Source organism: Sus scrofa, chromosome 8 (assembly GCF_054392235.1).
Source record: "Sus scrofa isolate SSC_HxYL_T2T_F1_AM1 chromosome 8, Sscrofa_HxYL_maternal_Yorkshire_Landrace_v2.0, whole genome shotgun sequence".
Lineage (NCBI taxonomy): Eukaryota > Metazoa > Chordata > Mammalia > Artiodactyla > Suidae > Sus > Sus scrofa.
In genome coordinates this window covers 103,907,806-103,923,084 of record NC_139390.1, presented here as the reverse complement: position 1 = coordinate 103,923,084, position 15,279 = coordinate 103,907,806, and the positions used below count along the sequence as shown (strand labels likewise).

Below are 15,279 nucleotides of genomic sequence, written 5' to 3'. Positions count from 1 at the left end.
ATCACCGTCCTTTCCCAAGATCCTACACCAGGAGCAGCTGGTGCAGCACCTCCTGCGTGGGCTAAGTGGGATGGAGAACTTCTTGCATGGTCTGCAGGGGGTGGGGGCAAACCACAACAGTTATTTCTGACTCCAGAGGTAGGCATGGCATGCCACCACTAGGGGTGCGTGAACAGGCACCACTTGTGGCCTCAATCACCTCAAGGGTCCACAGAGGAGGGCATTTGTGTCCAAATACCACCAGTTGTTGCTCTCGCAACCTTGGTAGCACACCAGCCCTATTGCTGCCACTGCCGAATGCTCCAGGCACTGCCCACACACTTGATCTCTGTCACTTTCCAGGATCCTACAACTAGGAGCAGCCTGTGCAGCACCTCTTGTGTGAGCTAAGGGAGACAGGGTGCTTCTTGAATGGTCTGCAGGTGGCAGGGGCAAACCATAGCAGTTATCACGGACTCCACAGGTGGGCGTGGCCCACCACCACTAGGAGTACCTTAAGAGGTACCACCTGCAGCTTCAATCACCTCAGAGGAGGGCACTGCAATTGAACACTACCCATTGTTGCTCTCTCTCCCCTGGGAACTCACATGCCCTGCTGCTGCCACTGCCAAATTTTCTGGGCATCTTGTAAATCTGCCTAGGCTCATTACCACTTCCCAGGGCCCTGCAACTAGGAGTAGCCTACACCAACTTCCTGCAGGTCCCTGCTGCTGTTAAAAGCCCACCAACAAGGCACTGACTACTAACCCTACCCTTTGCCTCCTTCTCCCTGGAAACACACTCAGCAATGTGGGGGGTAACAGCCTATTCACACTGAAGAAAGAGACAACAAATATTCAAACTCCCATACAAAAAAAAAAAAATTGTAACCCCCACAAAATACAAAGCAGAACTCTTGCATAGAAGTAGCCCTCCAAGACTACACTTTGGCTTCCCTAAACTCACAGAAAAAGAAAAACATAAGCATGATGAAGAAGCTCAGAAAACATTCCTAGTTAAAAGAACAGAATTCACATGAAGCAGCAAACAATGAAAGAGACCTCTGCAGTCTGACAGACGTTGAGTTCAAAAGGAAGATAGTGAAAATACTAAAGGAATTAGGCTAATATCAAGGAATTAAGAGCAGATATGAACAGTAATGCAGATTCCTTTGGAAAAGAACTAGAAAATATAAGGAGGAACAGAAAAATTAGAAAATTCACTTGCAGAGCTGCAAACTGAGTTAAAGGCACTAAAGAGCAGAATGAATACTATAGAGGAACAAATTAGTGACTTGGACGATAGAATAATGGAAATCACCCAAACAGGACAGCAGACAGAAAATCAAATGAACAAACACGAAAGCAATATAAGAGATCAATGGATAATATAAAGCAGGCCAATAGGAATTCCAGAAGGAGAAGACAAAGAAAGGGGGATTGAAAATATTTTTGAAGAAATTATGGCTGAAAATATTCCAAATATAAAGGAAACTGATATAAAATACTGGAAGTACAGAGGGCCCCAAACAAGTTGAACCCAATAGGACCACACAAAGATACAGTATTATAAAAATGGCAAAAGATAAAGAGATGATTCTAAGGCAGAAAAAGAAAAGCAAAGAATTAATTATAAGGGAACCCCCATAAGGTTATCAGCTGATTTCTCTACAGAAACACAACAGGCCAGAAGAGAGTGGTAAAATATATTTAAACTTCTGAAAGGAAAAAACCTGCAAACTAGAATACTCTAACCAGCAAGAATATCATTTAAAATAGAAGGGGAAATAAAGAATTTCTCAAACAAAAGCTAAAAGAATACAGCAATACTAAATCAATTCCAAAAGTTATACTTAAACAGCTTCTCTAAATAAATAAAAAAAAAGAAGAAGAAGAAGAAGAAATAGGACAGAGGCAATCACAACTGGAAATCAATCACTTAAATAAGACAGCATACAGATCTAACATGAAGATGTTAAAAAAAAAAAGACTTCAAAATCATAGAATGTGGGGAAGGAAAGTAAGAAAATATAGACACTTTTCTTTATTTTAATAATGTGTTTAAGCCTATATGACTATCAGGTTAAAGCAAGCAGATACAGGCAGGGGTAAACATATTTAAAAAACAGGGTGACCACAAATCAAAACTGAACATTACAGTCACAAAAACTGAAAATAAAAGTACTCAAGCATAAAATAAACGGAAACCACCCAACCAAAAAAAGAAAAGAGAAACATAAAATCTACTGAAAAACAAGGTTTAAAATGGCAATAAATAAACATCTATCAATAATCACCTTAAATGTCAATAGACTGAACGCTCCGATCGAAAGACACAGAGTGGCAGATGGGATAAAAGAGCAAAAACCTTCAATCTGCTGTCTATAAGAGACTCAGATTAGGGCAAAGGACACATATAGATTGAACGTGAGGGGAGGGTAAAAGATATTTCATGCCAATGGACCAGACAGGAAATCAGGAGTTGCAATACTCACATCAGACAAAACAGACTTTAAAACAAAGGCCATGAAAGAAGACAAAGAAGGACATATTTAATGGTTAAAGGATCCATTCAAGAAGAGGATATTACAATCGTCAATATATATGCCCCTAATATAGGAGCACACAGATACCTCCAACAAATACTAACAGACACAAAAGGAGAAATTGATGGGAATACAATTGTAGTAGGAGACTTTAACACACCACTCATATCAATGGACAGATCCTCTAGAGAGAAAATCAATAAGGCAACAGAAATCCTAAAGGACACAATACAAAAGTTAGATGTAATTCATATTTTCAGGACATTACATTCAAAAAAATCAGAATAAATATTCTTCCCAAGTGCACATGGAACATTCTCAAGAATTGCTCACATATTGGGGCACAAAGCTAACTTCAACAAATTTAAGAGTATAGAAACTATTTCCAGTATCATCTCTGACCACAATGGCATGAAACTAGAAATCAACCACAGGAAAAGAAATGAGAAAAAGCTGACCACATGGAGACTAAACAATGTGCTACTAAAAAGCCAATGGGTCAAGGAGGAAATCAAGAAGGAAATTAAAAAAATACCTCGAGACATATGATAATGAAGACACAACCACTCAAAATCCATGGGATGCCACAAAAGCAGTGCTCAGAGGGACGCTGACAGCAATACAGGCCTTCCTCAAAAAAGAAGAAAAATCTCAAATCGACATCTTAACCCACCACCTAAACAAATTAGAGGAAGAAATACAAAAAACACACCTAAAGTCAGCAGAAGGAAGGAAATCATAAAGATCAAAGAGGAAATCAATAAAACAGAAATTCAAAAAACAATAGACAAAATCAATGAAACCAAGAGCTGGTTCTTTGAAACGGTAAACAAAATTGAAAAACCTCTGGCTACACTCACCAAGAAGAGGAGAGAAAAAACCCAAATAAACAAAATCAGAAATGAAAAAGAAGTCGTCACAATGGCTACTGCAGAAATACAAAAAACCATGCAAGAACACTATCGACAATTATATGCCAACAAATGCGACAACCCAGAGGAAATGAACAACTTTCTAGAGACATACGGCCTGCCAAAACTGAATCAAGAAGAAATAGATCAACCAAACAGACCAATCACCAGAAATGAAAGGGACTCTGTCATAAAAACACTCCCTACAAATAAAAGTCCAGGACCAGATCACTTCACGGGTGAATTCTACCAAACATACAAAGAGGAACTGGTGCCCATCCTCCTTAAACTTTTTCAAAAGGTTGAAGAAGAAGGAACTCTCCCAAAGACATTCTATGACACTACCATCACCCTAATTCCAAAACCAGACCACCAAAAGATACCACCAAAAAAGAACACTATAGGCCAATATCTTTCAGGAACATAGACACAAAAATTCCCAAAATTTTAGCCAGCCGAATCCAACAACATACCAAAAAGATCGTACACCATGACCAGGTGGGATTCATCCCAGGCTCACTAGGATGGTTCAACATATGCAAATCAATCAACGTCATACACCACATTAACAGAAGAAAAGTCAAAAACCACATGATCAGCTCAATAGAAAAAGCAACTGACAAAGTCCAACATCCATTCATGATAAAAACTCTCCCCAAAGTGGGTATAGAGGAAACATTCCTGCACATAATCAAAGCCATTTATGACAAACCCACAGCAAATATAACACTCAATGGAGAAAAACTGAAAGCCTTCCCCCTAAAATCTCGAACAAGACAGGGACGCCACTGCTATTCAACACAGTATTGGAACTCCTAGCCACAGCAATCAGACAAACAAAAGAAATTAAAGGCATCCAAATAGGAAGAGAAGATATAAAACTGTCACTGTATGCAGATGACATGATACTATATCTAGAAAACCCTAAGGACTCAACCCAAAAACTACTTGAACTGATCAACACATTCAGCAAAGTAGCCGGATATAAGATTAACATTCAGAAATCAGTCGCATTTCTGTATACTAACAATGATACTTTAGAAAAGGAATACAAAAACACAATACCCTTTAAAACGGCACCCCAAAAAAATCAAATACCTCAGAATACACCTGACCAAGGAGGCAAAGGACCTATATGTCGAGAACTATAAAACCGTCATCAAGGAAATTAAAGAAGATGTAAAGAAATGGAAAGATATTCCATGTTCATGGATTGGAAAAATCAATACTGTAAAAATGGCCATACTATCCAAAGCAATCTACAGATTCAAGCAATCCCTGTCAAATTACCCATGACATTGTTCAGAGAACTAGAACAAACAATCCAAAAATTGATATGGAACCGCAAAAGACCCAGAATTGCCAAAGCAATCCTGAGAAACAAAAACCAAGCAGGAGGCATCACTCTCCCAGACCTCAAGCAGTATTACAAAGCCACAGACACCAAGACAGTGTGGTACTGGTACCAAAACAGACAGATAGACCAATGGAACAGAATAGAGAACCCAGAAAGAAACCCAGACACCTACAGTCACTTAATGTTTGACAACGGAGGCAAGAACATAACATGGGCAAAAGACAGTCTATTCAGCAAGCATTGCTGGGAAACCTGGACAGCTGCACATAAATCAGTGAAACTGGAACACACCCTCACACCATGCGCAAAAAGAAACTCAAAATGGCTTAAACAGTTGGCTTAAATGGCTCAAAATGGCTTAAATGTAACACAAGACACCATCAAACTCCTAGAAGAGAACATAGGCAAAACATTCTCTGACATCAACCTTAAAAATGTTTTCTCAGGTCAGTCTCCCAAAGCAACCAAAATAAAAGCAAAAATAAACTAATGGGACCTAATCAAACTGACAAGCTTTTGTATGGCAAAGGAAACCAAAAAGAAAACAAAAAGACAACTTACAGAATGGGAGAAAATAGTTTCAAATGATGCAACGGACAAGGGCCTAATCTTTAAAATATGAGAACAACTTATACAACTCAACAGCAAAACAGCCAAAAACCCAATGGAAAAATGGGCAAAAGACATGAACAGACATTTTTCTAAGGAGATATGCAGATGGCCAACAGGCACATGAAAAAGTACTCAACATCACTGATTATAAGAGAAATGCAAATCAAAACTACTATGAGTTACCACCTCATACCAGTCACAATGGCCATCATTAATAAGTCCACAAATAACAAATGTGGGAGGGGGTGTGCAGAAAAGGAAGCCCTCCTACACTGTTGGTGGGAATGTAAGCTGGTACAACCCCTGTGAAGAACAGTATGGAGGTACCTTAGAAATCTATACACAGAACTACCATATGACCTAGCAATCCCACTCTTGGGCATATATCCCAACAAAACGTTCCTTGAAAAAGACATATGTACCCACATGTTCACTGCAGCACTATTCACAATAGCCAAGACATGGAGACAACCCAAATGTCCATTAACAGATGACTTGATTAGGAAGACATGGTATATATACACAATGGAATACTACTTAGCCATAAAAAAGAATAAAAGAATGCCATTTGTAGCAACATGGATGGAACTAGAGACTCTCATACTAACTGAAGCAAGTCAGAAAGAGAAAGACAAATACCATACCACTTATATCTGGAATCTAATATATGGCACAAATGAACCTTTCCACAGAAAAGAAAATCATGGACATGGAGAAGAGACTTGTGGTTGCCAAGAGGGGAGGGGGTGGGGTGGATTGGGAATTTGGAGTTAATAGATGCAAACTATTGCCTTTGGAATGGATAAGCAATGAGATCCTATTGTGTAGCACTGATAACTATGTCTAGTCACTTATGATGGAGTATGATAATGTGAGAAAAAAGAATGTATACATGTATGTATAACTGGGTCACATTGCTGTACAGTAGAAAATTGACAGAATGCTATAAACCAGCTATAATGGAAAAAATAAAAATTATCATAAAAAATAAAATAAAAAATAGTACAATAAAAAAAGACAACCTACAGAATGGGAGAAAATATATACAAACAATGCAACCTATAGGGTGTTAATATCTAAAATATACAAACAGCTCAAACAACTCAATTATGAAAAAAATAAACAACTCAATCAAAAAATGGGCAGAAGACCTGAATAATATATTGATGGCCAAAAGGTACATAGAAAGATTCTCAACGTTACTAGTTATTATAAACATGCAAATCAAAACTACAGTGAGGCATCACTTCATACCAGTCAGAAAGGCCATCATTATAAGACTACAAATAACAAAGGCTGAAGAGGATGTGGAGAAAAGGGAACACCCACACACTACTGATGAGAATATAAACTGTTGCAGCAACTATAAAAAATTGTATGGAGGTTATTTTATTTTATTTTTTTTTTTTTAGTGCCTTTTTTTTCCCCCCACTGTACAGCAAGGGGATCAAGTTATCCTTACATGTATACATTACAATTACATCTTTCCCCCACCCTTTGTTCTGTTGCAACATCAGTATCTAGACAAAGTTCTCAATGCTATTCAGCATGATCTCCTTGTAAATCTATTCTAAGTTGTGTCTGATAAACCCAAGCTCCCAATCCCTCCCACTCCCTCCCCCTCCCATCATGCAGCCACAAGTCTTTTCTCCAAGTCCATGATTTTCTTTTCTGAGGAGATGTTCATTTGTGCTGGATATTAGATTCCAGTTATAAGTGATATCATATGGTATTTGTCTTTGTCTTTCTGGGGAGGTTATTTTAAAAACTAAGAACAGAGCTACTATATGTTCCAGTAATCCCACTCCTGTGTATGTATCTCAAAAAGATGAAAACTTTAGTTCAAAAAGATACATGCACTCCGACATTCATAGCAGCATTATTTACAATAGCCAAGACATGGAAACAACCCAAGTGCCCATCCATGAACAACTGGCTTAAGTAGATGTGGTATATATACACAATAAAATATTAATCATAATAATGAATGAAATATTGTTATTTGCCGCAACACAGATGGGCCTAGAGAGTATTACACTTAGTGAAATAGGTCAGATAGAGGAAGCCAAATACTATATGATATCACTTATATGAGGAACCTAAAAAATAATACAAATAAATCTATATACAGAATAGTAACAGACTTATAGAGCCATAGAAAACAAACTTATGGTTATCAAAGAGGAATGGGAGGGAAGGAAGGACAAATTAGGAGTATAAGATTAACATACAAAATACTATACAGAAATAGACAAGTAACTAGGATTTATTGTATAGCTGAGGGAATTATATTCAATAACCTAATATACTGTAATAACCTATGATGAAATATAATCTAATACACATGTATACATTATATATATATACACACACACACATATATATAACTGAACTACTTTGCTGTACACCTGAAACTAATACAATATTTTAAATCAAGTATACTTCAATTTTAAAAAAGAATAGCCCTTTCCAAATCAGAATTCAAATCTTTCTGCCTACTTCTGTGTACTATGATTATTGGTATTTGATAGTTACTTTAAACAGGACATATTCTCCCAGACCATCCTTGATCTCCACAGTCTCCTTGATATGCTCTCCAGCAAGGGGTCCAAGGCCAATCATTTGCCCAATAATCTCTTCTCTGTTCCAAATCAACCACAATTCTCACTGCAGGGCAAAGTAAACTCAGACTCCTGAAAAAGACAAACCGAAACTAGCAGGCAGTAGAATCTAGAGTGACCATCAAGACAGTGGCAACAATAAATTCCTCAGAAGTAGCTTTAAATGTCTACCCTGTAGGAGTTCCTGTTGTGGCTCAGCAGCTTAACAATCTTTCTACTATCCAGGAGGATGGGGACTTGGTCACTGACCTCATTCAGTGGGTTAAGGATCTGGCATTTCCTCAAGCTGAGGCATAGGTCACAGACAGCTTGGATTCATTGTTGTTGCGGCTGTGGCATAGGCTAGCAGCTGCAGCTGCAGTTCCAATTCCAATTCGACCCCTAGCCTGGGAACTTCCATGTGCCACAGGTATGGCCCTAACAAAATTTCTTTTTCTTTCTTTTTTTTTTTTTTTAGGGCCACACCCATGGCATATGGAATTCGGAGCTGTAGCTGTCCTCCTACACCACAGCGACAGCAACACCAGATCCGAGCCGTGTCTGTGACCTACGCTACAGCGCATGGCAACACCAGATCCTTAACCCACTGAATGAGGCAAGGGATTGAACCTGTGCCCTCATGGATGCTAGTCAGATTAGTTTCTATCGTGCCATGACGGGATCACCAATATTTCTTTAAATAAATAAAAAATAAATAAATAAATATCTACCCTTTAAATTAATATAAATATCGCAGTAAAAGCTTGCTTTGGGAGGGGTTGGCCAATGCAAAATTTTAAAACAACTGGGGTTTGCCCCACCAAGCACCCAACTCTCCTCTGTAGAACCCTTCTAGAAAAGCCACAGACCTCAAGCAAAGCAATCAATGCATTTATGTTGCTTCTTGTATCTTACTAATAAAATTCTTAGAAGAGGATCTCCTGACTCTCATTTAAAACTCGGACTAAATGTGTCACAAATAGCTTTCTTATCTGAATTTTCTTATCAAATACAATATAGATTCATATAGCTAAAAGCCTTGTTCTTATTAGACATATTAAAGGTATTCAGAAGCTAGGAGGACAGTGGTCATATCTTGCTATTCCCTGTACAATGCTCAGATTTTGCCGAGATGCTACCTTTACCCTTGAACAAAGGTACAGTGGGACAATCACTCTGGCCTTCTAGATTTTAAGCTTAGAGAGAGTGTCTCAAAGACTGACAATTTTTGGTTTCCATCCCAAGTGAGACAAGCACCCTAAAATGGATGTGCTTTCTTTCTTGCCCTAGATCTCTTAAGGTTGCTCCGGTTCCTGTGTTTTAGTGTCTATCATTTCCGAATCCACAGTTGTCCAATAAATTTTATTTTTACTGTTTGCCATAGACTCTTCCCTATTGCAGCTAAGAAGTTAAATGCATAGAAGCAGAAAATATGGATGCAAAACAGTCCCTACTTGTTACCTAAAATCACTCTATGTGGTAATAGCCTGTGCCATCTTTGTAGCAGGCTGCCTCAATTCAAATTTTGGAAAAACAACAAACATGAACCTTGTATTTCATTTCCAGTTAAAATTCTACCTTACAAATGGCCTGAACTCACCTTGGTGTTATTTCCAGCCTCTGACCTTAGCAAGACAGACACTGAGCTATATGAATTAGGTGGGTTTTTTTTTTTTTTTTCATTTTAATTGAAATGAGAATTATTAGCTTATTAGGAAAATCACTGACTCTTTATGATAATATCCCAAATGTTCAATAGCAATTTTAATAAAATTCTTTAAAATAGTGACCAGATGGGGCAAAAAAGAAATCAAAACTGTTATAAGAAAAAGGCTGCAAAAGAAAATTTAAGAATGCATGATTGTTATCTTCAAGTATGTAAAGAACTATCATGTAGAAAGGTCAAAATTCAGACAAAAGGTAAGTGCTATGGGGTATATTTTTAATTCAGTGTGAGAACTGTCTTTCAACTACAATTTCCCTAAAAGGGAAACAGCTACAGAATTAAACAGAAAGTTTTCCAGCTCCAGAAATGTTTAAGAAGAGGCATAAATAACATTTGTATGGAAAGCTAGATAATTTAGCTCTCAGATTCTATATTTGTATGTACTTCAAACTAAAATTTCAGCTATTCTATTTCATATTCACAGAACAGTGTTATGTAATATCTAGCACAACTGAAAATCTTTTCATGCACAGGGTAATTGTATATAAAAACAAAAAAAGGAAATTTCCCCCAAATATTGTACAGTTTGCCTTTCTGATTTCCTTTTTAGAACTGCACTCCTTGGACTGATACCTTTTATGTTAAATATGATTTTTTTTCATGTATCATTTACAAAATAAGTCTCCATTTCAAAGAGGAAAAAAGCCACTCAGGACAAACCAATAGTAGAATTTATATTTTGGTTTGGCAAATCCAAAATGGCCTGATCTTAGAGAAACAAGAGTAGTTTCTTGGCTAAAGCTTTCCTATTAATCTGAATCACACACCCCCCTTTTTTTTTTCTTTTTCCTTTTTTGGTTACCCCATGGCATATGGAGTTCCTAGGCCAGGGATCAGAACCCAGCTGCAATTATGAACTATGCTGCAGACGTGGCAACTCCAGATCCTTTAACACACTATGCTGGAGCTGCAGAGATGCTGCTAATCCTGTTGCATCACAGAGGGAGCTCCTGAATCACATTTTTCATCCATCATTTCCACCATGGGAGATTTTAATTATGCATTTATAGTATTTAAGAAGGGTAGCAGGCACATACTTTATGCAAGTTTTTCTAAGAAGGGGCTTCCAGGTCAGTGGATGATGAAACAATAAGTCTCCACATTACATGGACAGTACAGGCACAGTAAAAATTTGTTTTTATAACAACAGTTTAACTTGTTACAGTGTCACAACATTTCTCTATCCTTATCACAAAATGCCTCCTGATGGTTGTATAACCAGTGCTAACTCTAGAGAACACGTGACTATACCCAAAGGAATAATAGATTGGCAACCGCAAGCAGCAACACTTAACATGTCAGCCCTAAACTAACCATTCTTCTTTCTTGCCTCTTCCTACCAGTTTTGACATTTTCATAACTAAAAATATCCCTCAAAATTAACTAACCATTAAGAAAATTTAGCATTGTACCTACATATTTATCAACTATATCTCTTATCAAATACATGGATTACCAAACTTTACAAAGAAATAGACTGAAGTAAACTCATTAGGAATATGTAAGAAAAATCTGCCCTCCATGTTGTCACAAAAAAGGTTCATATCCACAACTGACTTAGGGAATTTAACTCATTAGCTTTAATAATGAGAAATTAATTGACCTGGGGAGTTGAAGGTAGCCTGAATGCATGAATGTTATGCATCCTAACCTACATCAAGGAAATTCAGATTCAGTTATCAATATTCCAGCATGGGGACAATCAGTCCTTTTACAATTATTTATATAATTAAACACAGAAACTAACACACATATATCATTCCTCTCCTTTATCTTTGTATATTTTTGTTAACTGGTAACTTGAAAATATATAAAATGTATGTTTACTAAGAAATACTTCACTAATTTATCTTAAAGTTTTTTTAAATGTCTGTTATGTTTGCTATATATACCCTAAAACAATTATTTTCAAAGAATCTGATAAAGAAAAGAACAACAAAGCTGGAAAATCATTTCCCTAATAAATGCTTCACTACATTTCAAGATTGCTAAATTGTAGATAGTCTAGAAGAAAAAGGAACTAGGTATCTACAGCATTAGAAATAAATGAAATAGACTTCTTTTCCTCTTCCAGATTTAAAATCCACAGCGCAGTCACAACACAGTCTTGGAGACAGAATGTGAGGAAGAGATTGAGCAGACTTTGGAACTTCAAGCAGGCACCCTGTACCTATTTTAAATTGAAAATAAACAGCTAAGAACATCATGGAAGGGTTCCCTGCCAGACTGCTTCTGGAGGCTGTATTCACTTCTTAAATACTGTTCAGTATTTTAACAATAGTGTTATGCTCTTCTTATATATTAAGCAATATTTAAAAACACCAGCAAACTAAAATATATTCAGAGGTATATTCAAAATATATGACTAAGTGGAAAGTCATTCAAACCATGTCAAAAGGAACAGTTGAAAGAAATAAGACTGTTGAGTTTAGAGTAAGAAAAACTAAGAGAGTAATAAACAGCCATGGTAAATAACTGCAATTCTGAAAGCATTTCATGGGTAAGAGGGTTTAGAATTTATGTATGTTAAGAAGTTACAGAGATGTAAGTTTAACTCAATAAGAGGACAGGATTTTAAAATGCATAAATGTTTGAAGATGAAACCCACTACCACACAAGACTAGAAGACTGCTGGAATTCTCTTTAGGCTGGATAATTACTTGGCAGAAATGCTACAAAGGGAATTCTAGCTATTGGTTGATGAATACCTGAACTATACGAGTTTCAAAGCACTTTTCCAATATTAAGATTCTGAATTCTAAAGCTATACTGAGAAATGCTATACTCTCAGTGCTTTCACCATCTTCCTTTAAAGGGAATTCCCACTGTCCCTTTGCAGTATCTATTAAAGCCTGATAGAAAAGAGGACTTGACTTAAAGCTGGTGAAAGGTCATAAAAATGTGAAAAATGACAAAGTGAAAGTATTCTATAAAGATCAGCATACCTGTGTGAGTGTGTGCACACACACACACACACAAATTCACTTCCAAGCCTAAACTGTAATTAACAAAAGCATTCAATGAACGCATAGAGAATTAACCTAATAAATCTCAAATGTAAATATTTTATAAAACACAAATATGTGCTTAGCTAACTCAATACAGCATTAAGGAAGACATGACAGATGATGAGACAGAATAGTTTTACTAAAGCAGACCTAGAATTTTTCCAAATACCATAACAAAAGAGCCCTGAAATTTTTCTGTATTATTTGCCTCTATAAAAAAATGAAAATATCATAATAAAAACGATACTATTTTCATTGAAGAAAATTAAAGCAGTTTAAAAACATTCCTTCAAATTACTTGAATCAGCCCTATCCAGAGAAGGGGTCAATGTCTCCTCTCCTCAAGTCTGGGCTCTGTGACTGATGGACCAACAGAATACATCAGAAGTAATGCAGTGCCAGTTTCCACACCAGGCTTTAAAAAATTTGGCAGCTTATACTTCCTGACTCTTGGGACATTCTCTCTTGGAACTCAGCCACCATTCTGTGAGGAAGTTCGAGTACTACATGGAAAGGAACCAAGGTGACTGGCCTTCAGCCCTAACTGAGCTCCCTGCCAACTTGAGTCAAAGCCATGTAAGTGAGTCACCTTAGAAATGATCCAGCCCCCCAACCAAGCTGCCTTGGCTGATACTTTGTGGAGCAATGTGGACCTTCTTCACTGACTCCTGCAAATTTGAAGGCTAAATAAATATATACTAGTTGTTCTTTTTTAAGTAATTACATTTGGGAGTGAGTTGTTATACAACAATTAAGTAACCAGAATCAAATCCAAAACTGGTACTGGTCACAAACGTCTTACTTTGAAATTTTCTTTTTTAAGAATCTTGGAGTTCCCGTCGTGGCGCAGTGGTTAACGAATCCAACTAGGAACCATGAGGTCGCGGGTTCGGTCCCTGCCCTTGCTCAGTGGGTTAACGATCCGGTGTTGCCGTGAGCTGTGGTGTAGGTTGCAGACGCGGCTCGGATCCCGCGTTGCTGTGGCTCTGGGATAGGCCGGTGGCTACAGCTCCGATTCAACCCCTAGCCTGGGAACCTCCATATGCCGCGAGAGCGGCCCAAGAAATAGCAACAACAACAACAACAACAAAAAGAAAGACAAAAGACAAAAAAAAAAAAAAAAAGAATCTATTACTCTCTAATACCTAGAATGGCTGATTTGCCATCTTGTCTTGTAACTTTGCCTACTGGATCTCTTTTCCTGGATATTACATATATAAAGTGTACTATGGAGCATATTTTTCAAAAGATCTAAGTGAATTATTTGTAATTTTTGGAAATTTTATAGCACTCTTTCAGATCATTATAGATATTGGGAAATCAATCACAAAAGTAAATATGAGAATCATCATACCTGGGGGTATAGGAGTTAGGGGACAGAGGATATCAATAATACACACATCAAAATCATCCAGAGTTCTCCTTACCCTATTCCAGAAGAATACATTGAACTAGAAGGAATTCTACATATCACTTAATCCATGCTATGACATTTAATTGTATACTCACACAATTAATAAACAGCAAAGACAGGTCTCAAATACACTTTCCTCCATGTTTTTCACAAGACACAGATGCCTTGAAAATCAAAGTAAATAAAAATTAATATAGTTAAAATCTATAAAAATTTATTTAGAGCTACAGTAGCAATTCTCAACAACTTATACATATCCTATGGTTAGTTGCTCTTTGCTGAGCACTATATAAACAACAGAAATAGAAGGTACATAGTCTCTATTCCACAAATGTTCCTATTGTAAAATACACATTTTTTTTTTTGCCTCACCCATGGCATTTGGAAGTTCCCAGGACAAGGATCGAACCCAAGTCACAGCAGTAATCTGAGCCACAGTAGTGATAATACTGAGTCCTTAACCATCAGGCCATCAGGGAACTCCTAAAGCAAACATATCTTAAACAATTAGAGAATGATGGCCACAGTGGAGGAGGACATGTCCAAAGTAAGGGAATAAATAGAATAGCGTTAGATTTATCAAGAAGGTCTTCAGGCACATGTGTAATACATTAATGAGACCAAGTCATTAAAGCAAAGGGACTACCGCAGGAAGTAGGCAGAATCAATAATGGATATGCATTTACTGAAGCTATTAAAATAGAATATTTTTGAACACCTTGTTGAAGTATTTAGATTTCCTTCAACCAACAATAAGTCACTGTAACAACTTAAAATTTTACAGCCTCTTCCACTACAACCTCTTTAATTCATGAAAAATCACCCCTTGATAAACTCAAGTGTATGAACATGCTGCTGCCCCTGCATTGACTAATCTTCCTCTTTTATGCCCTGATTAACCCTTATTCATCATCCAACATCCAGCTCAAAAATACCTTCTCTGTAAAGGATTCATTAAACTCAGGGTCATATCCATCTATCTAGAAGTTCTTTTTTTACAATTCCTTTATAGCATTTGCCACCTTATGCTATAATTCTTTTGCTTACTACTCTCTTCTTAATCTCTGGTATAAGAATTAAGCTCATGTTCTCTTTCTTACTTAGTACTACCACAATGCCAGACACAT

The 15,279-nt window shown here is 37.0% G+C and overlaps 1 long non-coding RNA gene across 9 annotated transcripts in view; it reads right to left on the bottom strand.

The window, feature by feature from the left end:
* Window positions 1-15,279, bottom strand: part of LOC102158494 (uncharacterized) — a 241,115-nt gene that overhangs the window by 134,877 nt on the left and 90,959 nt on the right. For 2 of the 9 annotated variants that reach the window (XR_014813054.1, XR_014813057.1), the window contains 2 exons: window positions 14,248-14,316; window positions 7,940-8,097 (listed from right to left, as the gene is read on the bottom strand). The exons of 5 other annotated variants lie outside the window; for them this stretch is intronic. This is a non-coding gene — a long non-coding RNA (uncharacterized LOC102158494). The remainder of the gene's footprint in view (window positions 1-7,939; window positions 8,098-14,247; window positions 14,317-15,279) is intronic. 2 more of the 9 variants (XR_014813058.1, XR_014813056.1) reach the window with 1 other exon arrangement.